The following is a 13730-nucleotide window of genomic DNA, read 5'->3' on the forward strand; positions in this document are numbered from 1 at the left end:
CGCCGGGCAAAAATAGAGAAAAGGTCACACATGCTAATATTACATTGGACCATTCTCTGTGGCAATGTTTCAACAAGAAGCTTCTGCAATGTTACAAGATTTATTTCCATCCAGTGTTGCATTCATTTTCCAACAAGATCTTGTATTGATGATGGGAGAGTCTGACCACTGTGCAAAGCCTCCTCCATCACATTACAAAGATTCTCTGTGGGGTTAAGGTCTAGACTCTGTGCTGGCCAATGCGTGTATTAAAATTTTGTCTCATGTTCCCTGAACCACTCTTTCACAATTTGAGCCCCATGAATCCTGGCATTGTCATCCTGGAATATGCTTGTGCCATTAGGGAAGAAAAAAATCCATTGACTGAATACTGGTCATCCAGTATGTTCAGGTAGTCAGCTGACCTCATTCTTTAGATGTAATGTTACTGAACCTAGACCTGACCAACTACAGCAACCCCAGATCATAGCACTGCCCCCGCAGGCTTGTACAGAAGGCACTAGGCATGATGCCTCTCTTCTTACCCTGATGTCCCATCACTCTGGAACTGCTCCAGAGTCCAATCTTTATGCTGCCTAGCAAATTTAAGCCTTTTTTTTTGCCGATTAGCCTCATTGATTTGTGATTTCCTTAAGGTTACGCAGCTGCTCAGTTCCAGTCCCTTGAGTTCCTTTCACGTTGTACAAGTGGAAACGCTCTTACTTTCACTATTAAACATAGCCCTGAGTTCGTAAGTGATCGCCAATCACAATCAATCAGGATATTTTTCCGACCACATTTCTTCCTTGAAGATGGTGGTTCCCCACTATTCTTCCAGCTTGTAATAATATGTTGGACAGTTCTTAACTCAGTTTTAGATGTTTTCTCTGCTTGATGCATACCAATGGTTTGACCCTTCTCAAACATCTTTTCCACAACCACGGGATGCATCTTTCAACACGGTTGTTTAAGAAATGAGAAGCTACTCATTGCGCCAGTTGGGGTTAAATAACGTGTTACCAGCTAAAAGATAATCACCAATGCAGTAATTATCCAATAGGAGGCTCGTATCTATTTGCTTAGTTAAATCCAGGTGGTAGCGTGTCGGATTTAGAAGGAGTTTGTTAGTGTATAATCGAAGACTACCATGTTGCATCACTGTATTTCTGTATGTGAACTTCAGACATGATATGATTCCAACACAACTTAAAGACAAACACACGCCTACTTTTAGCAAAGCATATGTTGACATTGGACATCATGAGGTGCCAAATGTTTCAACATGGATACGCTGAGATACTGAGAGAAGTAGATGTGGGGCTGGATGGTTACTGCTTTAAATCCCTTCTATGTCCACAGCCTTGATAAAACCCCTAAATCACTCACAGACCGGTTCCTGGGAGCCACATGTGTGGCTGCCCACCGCTGTGAGTTAAACTGTGCCCACTGCGTGTATGAATTTCTCCTCGACACATTGATAAACACACGTGTCTGCTTCAAGATCCGAGTCCTCAAAATGACCTTTGACTAACACACCCTTCAGTCTGTATATTTTGAAGGATTATTGGACTAATCATGAAAGCAGTGTTTATCCAAAGCGTCATGAGTGCGCAGAGTACGGCTCCTTTTATATTTCATGGAAACAATGTCTTTCATCATCCCATCTATAAATATATTCGTTGCCATTGTAAGATATTAACGTCACATGCGCTACAGACCAGCTGACAGAAGACGAGGTCTTTGCAACCATGTGTCACACATTCAGACTTTGCAGTGGATCACAAACACGTGATGACAGCGTTGCATGATGGGCTTTCTTTGAAGTTAAACTCATAACATGCAGCCAGTGAGTTGAGTTTCTGCATCCCCTCGTGTACAAGTGTGTGTGTGCTTCCTAGAGCCAGTTGATTCCTCATCAGCCAAGACACTCGGCCAGAACTGGGCCTCAAGGACGCAAAGTATGCGCGTTTGTGCAAAGCGCACACATGTCTCGTTACACGTGCATCTATGTGTATGAATGTGTATTTTAAAATCTCCACCCTCCGATGTAGTCGACTGTATCCCACGTGTTATCACACGAGACAGGAAACGCTGTTGCTCGCCAGAGGAGGTGTGTCTTCAGAGGAAGTCCCTGAACAGATTGTTGCAGTGGAACTCCGGCCTTCATCACGCCAAGTCCATTAAAAACAGATGAACCACAGACTGCACACCAGGAAAATGATAACAACTTTGGGGTGTGATCAGGGATTTGTTTATCTATGAAGTTACAGTGGCTTCAGGGGAAACATGGCAGATAAATAAAGCCAAAATCAAATATCAACACGATATCCAGCGTTGAGAAAAGTACTCAGGTCTGTTAGTTAAGTACAAATACCAGGAAAAAAGCCCTGCCTAAATCTAAATACATGTAAACCTAATCATTCATAGTTAAATACCTGAATAATTAAGTATACAGTGTGCAATGAAATGGTACCTTTAACTGACATTTTTTTCATACGCTAATCAGGCATAACATTATGACCACTGACTGGAGAAGCAAATAACCTTGAACATCTTGTGACAAAACAATGTTCTGGTGGGAAACTTTTGGACCTGGCATTCATGTGGATGTTACTTAGACATGTATCACCTACCTAGACCAGACCAGGCACGCCCACCCCATAGCAATGACACTCCCCCCAGCAGGATGCAGCATGACACACACACACACACACACAAAAACAGTTTAGGAACAACTCAACAAACATGAAGAACAGCACAAGGTGTTGACCCGGCCTCCAAATTCTCTAGAATTAAAACTGACCAAGTACCTGTGGGATGATCCACAGAGGCCCCTCCCTTCAAAAACCCCCACGGGACACCCTCAGAAGGCCCATGTCCACCACCACAACATTAGGAAGGCGGTCATAATGATATGCCTGATTGGTGTACATTATTTCAGAAGTTGGTGATGCTGGAGCTAGCAATCACACATTTCACAAGTTAGACATATCAGAACGAAAAGAAGGATAGAGCTGGTCCAAAATAAATCCAATGGCCCCTCCACATTAAAATCTGATTTGCCCATTGGCCATCGTCCGGTAGCTGAAAGCTAGTTGTCAATGGGCGTTCCCATCTTTGGTTGTACAGTATGTATTGTTCACCTCAAATGTTTCTTGCTTGTGCATTGAAAGACCTAGCTCTACTTGCTGTCACTGCCATCTGTTTGAAAAGAAAGTACTGAGATCATCTGACGATACAAGTGTCAACATGGTGGATCACTAGTCTTAGAAATTAAAGTTAGTTGGTGTCTGCACACGTCCAGAAGATAAAGTTATTTCAGGTATAAATCGTTGCTACAACTCACTGAACTGCATTAAAATATAACAGTTTCTTGTCGCCACATCGCTGCTACTGACTGTTATACTTCCATTGTCTTCCATTTCTTCCTCCCACTCCTTTCTATCATTACCGGCTCCTAAAAAGAGGCCTCCTCCTTCTCCACCACTCTCACTATCACACCACCACCTCCTCCGTTCTCGTTCACCCTCCTTTTCTCTTCTGGAGTCTGGTTTGTGTCAGTCGTGGAATTCACTTGTAGACATACTACAGACCTATTTTGTGTTCACGTCTATATCTTGAAGGGTCTTTCAATAGGGTCTTTATGGTTACTTTAAAAGATTTCATTTCTTGCAGGACAAGCCTCTTGGCGTTGCAGGAACTGACATTTTTAATCAACAAATAGTCGTTTTCATTCATTTTCAAGTATAATTTGAATTTCATACAGAAATAAATGTTCTTGGATGCATTTAATTATTTTGTTTAAAAAAATAGATGAAGAGCCATGAGTGAAAGATTGTGTCCCTAACAGACTCAATGGTGACATTGTGCAGGAATTCAAGTTTTTCTTTCATAGAGAGAGTAGAGACTCATAATCGGATAGGTGAACCATTTTCAGACTATCACTTCTGAATTGTATGTGTTGCGCTCTCTTCTTTCTCATCTTCACACATCTGGCCAATTATGGCATAAAGAGGATGTAAATGTGGTGTCAGTTTAAAAAAAAAGTTACATAAATTATCCAACGCAGTATCACTTCAGCTCATGTTGGAAAGTCGTTGGGTTTCATATACTGTCGGCTGAATCGTTTAGCAAACATGATAAAGGACTGAAGATTAATGGGCTAAACGTGACACATGCTGTAAATGTCTGCTATGATGCAACATATAGTGTTTTTTTAAAAATCCATAAATATTTCACACTCTAATGGCTTCCATCAGAGGAGCACACTGCCAAACCTGTAATTATTTGCCATGTAATAAAGCTCAACTATTAGATTGGTTTGAGATCCATTCATTTACAGATATCTTTTAGTAGAAGTTGAGCTTTCTAGAGCTTGAAAACTGAAATTTTATTTCATTCGTCCTCTTCTGGGTATGAAGCACACACTCTGTCATTAACTAGTGTGCCATCCTTTCTTGTTAGGGTGACTTTTACTCCGCTTCTCCAACTGTAATCCTTTCCCAGCTCTTCTTTCTACCCTCTGTGTTTGCATAGGATAGAGTAGAATGAGTCAGGCACACTGTCTTCTTTCTGCTTTTGTCATCACAGACTTGTCATTCCTTTCCTTCATTTTATAGCTTTTCAACACATCATAATCCAGACCTGCCAACGTGCGCCACGCAGCCGGAAAACTGCAAAAAGGATGGGTACAAAAAAAAAAGTCCAAGAAACTTAAACTCGAGTTTTTGTATATGTCAGTTTCCATATGGTTGATGACACTGAAGGAAATAATGATTTTCCTCTTTCTCATCTACAGGCTATCAGCCACTACGCTCCCAGAAGACGGATCACCTTCACTCAGGTGGAAAACCGTTTATAGAAAATCTCACCAAATCTTTCCCAATATGAAACTGACATGTTAAAATTTTAAGATCAGGACTCATTTTTTGCACCCTCCTTGAGTTCCTGCTTCCAGTAGGTGCAGGCGATTGGAAAATGTTTGCTGCCTTGGCCAAGAGCAGAAAGGTCTTTCACAGCTCAGTCGACAGTGTGCACGGCTCCTCGCTTGGAACGGTCGTGATTTTGACTATGGAAAAAGACAAGAATTTAGATTTTTTTTCCACTCACTTTTTCCAGTCCCCTGATGCCATGAAATGAATGGCTTATTAAGTTACAGACTTCCATACCAAGTCAGAACGGTTCAAGGATGAAAATGTTGCAGACATTCGAAGACACGCTGATGCTTCTCATAATCCTTGCTCGTCATACCACAGAAACTTTTCTTTCATTACCGAATCACCATGTTCCTATAATGTAACTGTACCGATGCCTTTATTGATCTTTCCCAACTTCTGACTTCTCTATTTCCGTACATTTATTATGTGCGTGTCAGGGTGTGTGGTAGTGCAGTAAGTCTGGTTTTCCTGCCAGATAAATGGGCATTCTGTAGCAAAATGGAAAATATGATGTATGGAATAAACTTTCAAGTATTCGGTTTCTCATCCAGTTTTACTTAAGTACTCACTTTGTGCGCACACCTACACTTTCTTTTTCATATGTAGAGCACATTATGCCTCCAAAGCAGTTTTGACTCTGCTGCGTTTCGTGTCGCTGTTGATAATAATAAAGTCATAAATTCCTAAATCGCAGAAATACCCTGCATCCAATTAATTTCCGATTACTGTAACAGCTGTAGTGCTTGTTGCACAACAACCATGAATTGTTACAACATCACATACTCCCATAAACAAGCCGAGGATGTGAGCTAGATAGACTGATCAGCCACAACATTAAAACCCCCGACTGAGGTAAATAACATTGACCATCTTGTGTCAATTCAATGTTCTCCCGGGAAACTTTTGGACCTGGCATTCACGATGATATTAGTTAGATATGTAGCACCCACTTAGACCAGACCAAGCAAACCCAGCCCATAGCAATAACATTCCTTGATGGGTATTTCATCCCCAACAGGCTGGCACAGGCACACAACAATCCAAAAAACAAACAAAAATAAAAAACAGAAAAATAGCACAGGCCTCCAAATTCTCTAGATCCCAAACTGATTAAGTATCTGTGGGATGCACTGGAAGAAGCCTGATCCACAGAGAGCCCACCCCTCAACCCATAGGACACAAAGACCCCCACTAAGAACAATCTGTTACCAGACACCACAGGACACCCTTTAGAAGGACAATGTCCATTCTCTAATGAGCCAAAACTGCTTTTGTTTGGTGGTCATAATGTTATGTTGGATCAGTATATTTCCCACGTCTGCTGAGGGCTGCTGAAGAATAAGAACCAGCAGAAGACATTATTTTTAATCAGTATGATCAAAATGTTCATATTTACACCACAGGCCAGGACCAGTAATGACTTCATGGAAATGAGACCCTAAACCATATTATGATGATGGCTGATAGACAGGACAGTGCTGCTGCCAACTGCCATGTGGCAATCAGCAAATCTTTTTTTTCTGGAATAAAAAAATGATGAAGCAGATATAGTCTGATTTGTCTGATTTAGAGGGACTAGAGAACAGAGAAAATAGAGAAATATAATTCATCCACTCTAAATTTGTCTGTGCAGAAACCAAAAGCTCAATGTGGTTCTTATTTCGAGTGCCTTCGCTTGTGTCTGCGCACGTTCATGGTGTCAGCGCGTCCATGCACGTACTTTATGCATGTGAGTGCGCTTGTCAGGATGAATCCTCCCCCTGTAAAATAAATAACCACATTACATGGGAGGATCAGGCCTGCAGCTTAGGGCTGACAGCAGATAGGATACTAGACAAATCCACAGACTTAAAGTAAGAATCTGGCTCCGAGACTGCAATACAAAAACACACAGATGTCGGGATCATAAAAGTCCCACTTTCTGTTCTGCTACTGCACCGTAATTTTATTCTCAACAGTTTAAATTGACCTCTATACACATGCTCCCTTGTCCTGACAAAGAAACTACACTTTTTGGACATATTTGTTCACCTGATTAACAAACAAAACACACAGTATTATTCTTTGTCATCAGTCATGACTGATTGTAGGTGAAAAACAACAATAGTGGACTTGCATAAAACTCCAAATTAGCGTTTGCATCATCACACATGTGCATGAAAGAACACTTTCACAGTATATGCTATGTATGTATACACACCGATCAGCCACAACATTAAAACCACTGACAGGGGAAGGAAATAACTTTGACCATCTTGTGACAACACAATGTTCTGCTGTTTATAAATGTATGTTAGAATATATTTACATGCATATGCATATACATGTGTGGGTAAACTAATTGTCCATACAGCAAATACCTGTCTATATATTAACATTAATATTACATTTGTAATACAACCAACAGTATGCCAACATATTGATGTGTATATGTACAGTGGTTATTTCAACATCATTTTCCTTTAAGTAGACGATATGAAAAACGATTCTCACCCTCGAACCACCCAAATATATGAGTTCAAACTATTTTTCTTACATACATTTCTGATGGGACTGTATTCAAGCTGAAACAGATTGTTATATTATTCTATGACAAGGTATCTGGAAGTAAACAATGCTTTGTTTAAGACTTTCTAAAAAAAAGCTTTAGTGCAATTGCAATATCAGTAGTGTATAATGGTGAGCTGGTCAGTACATGACCAGCTCAATTCATTATTAGACAATCATATGTGAAATGCTCCATGTTTATTTCCTTAGTATGAAGCCAATTATAAACACATGAGCACATTTTTTGAGTGAATCCGCAGCTGTAAAACAGATTCAGCTCAGATATTTCTATATCAGATTTCACAAAGATAGGAAGAACTGGATGCACATCTAAAGTTGGACGTTGTCTGTTAAATCAATACATGAGGGGAAAGAAAGGTTGTGTTGGACTTCAGGGAACTGCAATAATCGCTCAATATCTGTCTTTTTGCACAGGATAAACAATCATAGTCAACTGTCGTCATCTGTGTCCAATCTTTGTGCTAAGCTAAGCTAACCGACTACTGCTGCTTGATATGAAGCACACAGATATGAGTTCTCTTTAATCGAATTATTTGCAAATCACGCAGTTTAGAATATTACCCAAAAGGTTAAACTGTTCCTTCCATATCCTCGAAGGTTTCTGTGACTAAAGCAGAAAAATGGTAACAGTGAATTAAAGGAAAATGTGGATAAAGAAAAAACATTAGCTGAATGCCAGTGAGGTGTGTTATTAACCACTCAACGATCATATATTATAATATTGACTGAATTCTCCCAAGATTCCATGATTGCACCGGTGCATTTAGGGTCCAAATTCAAAACACAGACCAGTCAAACACAGAAGAAGATGCATCCTTCACAATAGTTTAAACAGCAACGCTTGCGTAACATATTTATGGCTAAAATCACATAGCAGATGTGCATCATGCTAAAATCATCTTCAGGCCCTGACACGCTGAAAACTATTTACCTCTGTCTTCTGAAATCGAGCATCACATTTAGTTTTAATGTTAAGGCACGCGATGAAATAACATTTTACGTTGGAGCATTGGGACGGCTATGAGAGGGCAGTCTTGTACAGTACATGACTCCTGCAGAGTAGGTTAGTGTGCGCAGACGCTAGGAAACACAGGAGGCGTTCAGAAGCCAATGGACAAATTGTTTAGATGTGTTTGTACACACCATACGTCCACGCACGTCATTACTTACTGTGCCTAGACATCATTGTTTGCGTTATTGTGAAAATAATTAATGTGCTGTAAATAAATGTCTTTCTATAAATACCACAAAAGATTGTGTAAGCATGCATGTCTCGGATTCAACAGCTACAGAATAGGTTGTCTCAACAAGGAGAAATGTTGACCACAAAATGTATTTTTAATGCTTTCTTTAAATAAGAGAGATGGGCTCAGCAGCGAGGAGACATAACCTTGACTGAAGTGAGTTTGTTTTCCTGGCTCTGTGATATGATTAAACTAAAGCCTTCTTTTCTTCTCGGCTCCGTCTTTGTTCCTCTGGGTGATTAATACAAATAAACCATGGGACCGAAATAAGACAAGCTCTGGAAGACAGAGTGGAGGAAGACAGAAGGGATTTCAACATATTTAGTGCTGTTCAGCCCTGGAGGTAAAAGTAAACTCGCCGCTGCTGCAGTGGGTAGTGGAAAATAATCACCCACTCCACATCACATCTTCAGATCATTTCATACTGACTGAACAGACTGAACGCCGCATTTTATACAGTAAGGCCTGATAATCGTCACTGTAACGCTTTCTAGAAAAACGAACTGGTTGCGCTTTTCATTTTTCTATGCGTTTATCTGTTAAAACATCTGCACTCTGAAAGGGCCTCTTTCAGAGAAGAATTTAGCTGGATACAACCCAGAGTAAATCAACATGTGACAGATGATGAAGTAAGAGGCACTAAATGGATACACAGCAGTCCTTGTTCGACCTCACAGGAGATGCATATAACTCTCAACAGGTGTCTCCGTAGGGTTTCATCTATTTGTCTTCATGTCAAATGGGGGAAGGTTGGCGCGGCAGCAGAGCGGGTTACTGCATCGTGCGCTGGCTGGGTTTGGCTTATAATTTATTCACAGAATGATCGATTAAGGGAAAGAAAGAGGAAAAGACTGAAAGAATTGGTCTGTTTAAGCCACAGAAAACAATAGTTAATAGAAGAAATTGATTCTCTGCGCAACATGGAACAAAGCATAATTTCTTGTAGGGTGCTGAAAATATGAAAATATAAGGAATCAGATATGAACGTTCCGCCTTTTTACGATATTTTCCAACAATACGTCCTTGGTGAGCTTGTCCATGTGGCAAAGCTGATGGAGAATGGATTATGTCAAAGAATTGAACTTAAAAAAAAAAAAAAAAAAAAACACAGAGGGCACATGCTAGGTTAAGCTTTAAGCAATTTTTTGAAATTACCCCATGAAAAAAAACACACTCAAATTCAGTCCATAACAGCTCCACATCTGTGCGGCCAAAAGGAACAATCTTGGACTTTATGTATGAGAGACAGTTGGGGTAATTTAATGCTGGGCTCAGACAACGGCATTTTGGAACATTTATCCTACAATCCACAATTAGCGAAGATATCCGGTCTGGACCTCACTCTGTACCGAGGCTCAGCCCAGATGAACTGGTAGCGCGCGGTGTTTACAGATCTGCTCTTAAACCTCCACAACCACTCACTCATAAGGTTTATTATTGGAAACTGTCATTATATATCGATTATGAGTAAAAAAAAAATAAAAATATGGATTAATAAGATCAAAAAGGGTGAATTTGGGTTCCTTTGAGCCTCCTTCTGCACATCACAAGCCCACACTGAGATGTGAAATACTCAAATCAATAAGGTAAATTAGTTGCAACTCTAAAACCTTGGATGCAGCAGAAAGGAAACACAACAAAGCTTTTTTAGACATAGAAGTACTGAACAAGCCGCCTGTACATTGAATGCACCACACGCAAATGAAAATGTATTACAACTATTTTATCTTATCTGTGTAGTTTTCACCTGGTAACAATAACACTGCGCTCACGTTGCAAATATTAATTGTTGAGCTCTGTAATCATGACATCATTTAAGAAGTGAGACATGACAGGAAACATGAGCGGACTGTGAAGCATTCAGATTGGAGGCAAGCCAGCATTTTAGACATATTCTCTAAAAGAAAGCACATGTGAAATGTCTGTATTAATTCCTCACTGCACAGGGAGACTGCTATGGTAAGTACAGTAGGTCAAAGGTGACGGGGAAGCCTGTCTGTAAGCTTTGATAAACATTTGGAACAATTTTAATGTGTTCTTCAACATAAATTTGGTAATAATAGTCTGAATTCTTAACAGCTGAGCTCTGGACTGTTAAATTTTCAGTTTTTCTACCCCTGTTTACTGTTATTTACATCCAACACTTAGGACACAGTTGGGACACAAGCAGTATAGTGTGTAAGCTCATGTTGGGTGTTAACGGACAGGACAGAGATAGTAAAATTATTTATAAATCAATTTAGTTCATTGGACTCTAAAGATGGACCCAGAAGAGAATCAGATAAGAACAACTGCAAAGAGAAAATAATAATAATAATAAATAGTGCAAAAGTCATGAGACCACTAGCCTGAAGTAACCAGACTCATTGCTGAATAATTATCTTAATAAGCACCAAGGGGAAAGTGGGGTTTGTTTGCAATTACCCACAAATACTCAGTGATGTAAGTGATGCAGATTTAGATCTGGATTGGATTAACTCAATCAACACAGACACTGATGCATCTTGTCTTAAGTGAAAAGCTTGTGAGCAGCAATGTGAGCCAGTAAAGCAAAACTGTCGCTCAAAGTAGCACTCCTGGTGGAGACGGACATCTTTAAACTGCTAGAGACCTGTGAGCCAGTGGTCAATAGTTATTTACCATGTTTTTAATCTCCTCTAATGACAAAAACACCCTGTTCTAATTCACCACAGGTAGGGAGAGTTTCTCCTCTGCAGGGGAGGATCACAGAAAGGAAAAGTGTATAATTACAACTTATCAGAACCACCCTGAAGCTCCAATAAAGACCAGCAGCAATCCTTACACAGAATGCAAACGTATCACGATCAAGCATAACATTATGACCACCTTCCTGATAGTGTGTCTGTGTGGTGTCTGGAAACAGGATGTTGTTAGTGGGGAGGGACCTCTGTGGATCGGGCTTGTTCCAGTGCATCCCACAGATACTTGATCAGTTTGGGATCTAGTGAATTTGGACACCAGGTCAACACCTTGTGTTGTTCTTCATGTTTTTTGGGTTATTCCTAAAACATTTTTCTGTGCGTGCCTGTGTCAGGCTGCAGGCAGAAGCAACTCAGCACTACCAACTAGAGATGGCAATCAGCGTTACTTCAATATTAATTCGTTCTCCACAGAAACAAACCACTGGACCACACACATGGTTTTGCATACTGTATCCGCTGACTGCAAATCATATTGAGTTTATTTTACTTTCCCCATTTCCCATTTTCCTGACATTTTCAATTGGATATAAAAACAACAACCTCCAGATACTTTTACTTACAATTTGCTTGAGAGTTTATTTTGCCAGTTTCACAATACTTCATTGTCCAACTTCTGATTTCACTATGTGCAGAGTGCATCCGCATATTGCGAATGGATAATCTGGGACACTGACAGAGTTAAGAGTGTCAGCATCAGGAGAAAAGATAAACAACTACAGTCTCTGATTCACAACATTCATATTTATTTAATTTTTAAAAAATGACAGGAAGTAGGAGCTTCAATAACAATCCATCTCACATTATCAATGTTTTTCTTGCTGGTTGCAACGCCCCCACCCCAACCCCTGCCCAACACTCAGCTCATTGGTGCAATCAGAAGAACAGACTTCATTCTTTCTCATAAATAAATGTCAAGAAGAAAACCACATTTCTGGCACAAACCCTGACTTCATCTAAACATGCACATGTATGTCCAACAGACATGTAAAATGTGAATGGATATTCACGAGAAGCAGAGAACTGCAAAGAACCTGACAACATGTGCAGCATGTGGGAGATATTCTCCATGGCAGCAGTCGGGGTCAGGTCTGTAACAACCATGCTAATGCTTGATTGCGTTTAATTTGATACAAATGAGCACATTATTCAGCCATTTTATCGGGAGCAATTATTACATAATACTTCAATTCATTACCAGACAGGGTTTATGACTGGCATGTCACAATAAACACAAGAATAAAGACTGATTTGTGAATGTGTTTAACTCTCTAGGGGGAGTCTTCAATGTGGAGAGAAGATGAGCCACTGGTGTAATGAACTACGATTCCCTGAAATACTGCTGAAAGATCCCTGACAGAAACAGGCCAACCTCTAATTGGGACTGGAGGAGAGGGACGTTCAAGCTCTTAACTCTTTTTTTTTTTTTATTATCCATCGCTGTGTTTCCCATTAAAATAGTTTCCAGCCACTGAAAGGAGGATTTGAAACAGCTAGCTTCAGGTAGTACCTGCTTCCGCAATTGCCAGGCAGTTGGGCTGAACTCTAGACCCTGGTTCTGATGGTTAACACTTTCCAATAACATTTCAGCCTTTGAGCTGCAAAACTGTCTTCTATCTGTCCTTTTTTGAAATCCAAAGCTCTGCACATTATAGTCACGTCGAAAATTAGTGAGAACTGTGAAAGCTGCAAACGTTCAGACTAACCCTAACATAAATGTAAGTGCATGTCAAACTTTAACTTTACCTTAGGAACAGACTAATACCAAGTGCACTGAGACAAAGTCACATAACCATATGGAAAATGTGTTGTGTGTGAAATAAGACATTTGACAAAGGAAAAAATGTACTCCAAAATAGTTCCATCTGTGGGGGAAGGGGGGCACAGGACTATTATCCAGCTGGAAAGCCTCTCTCTGTTAGAGGAGAGTTATGCTTACGGGACCATTTTGTTTACAAATTTGAATCCAAAGAATAGCAAATGTAAAGAATCAATCAAACAAAATCTACCAAATTAAGTTAGGAAGTCTTTAAAAAGACAACTTTTATAAGTGGTAGCGTATTTTGTAGCTTACTAATGCTGGACTGAGTCTGCAAACATATTCTCTGATTTACCCTTCAGCAACAATCCCAAGACAAATTTAGTATCACATTATAGGCAAATGTGAGGTGATTAGATTCAAATCTGGATACGTCAGAAGATACGGTATCGGGTTTTTCACAATACCCACTGAGAAGGAGGACGCTGCACGGACGCGGAGTAAGTGAAAACATCAATGGTAA

Source organism: Mugil cephalus, chromosome 12, assembly GCF_022458985.1.
Source record: "Mugil cephalus isolate CIBA_MC_2020 chromosome 12, CIBA_Mcephalus_1.1, whole genome shotgun sequence".
NCBI classification, from domain to species: domain Eukaryota; kingdom Metazoa; phylum Chordata; class Actinopteri; order Mugiliformes; family Mugilidae; genus Mugil; species Mugil cephalus.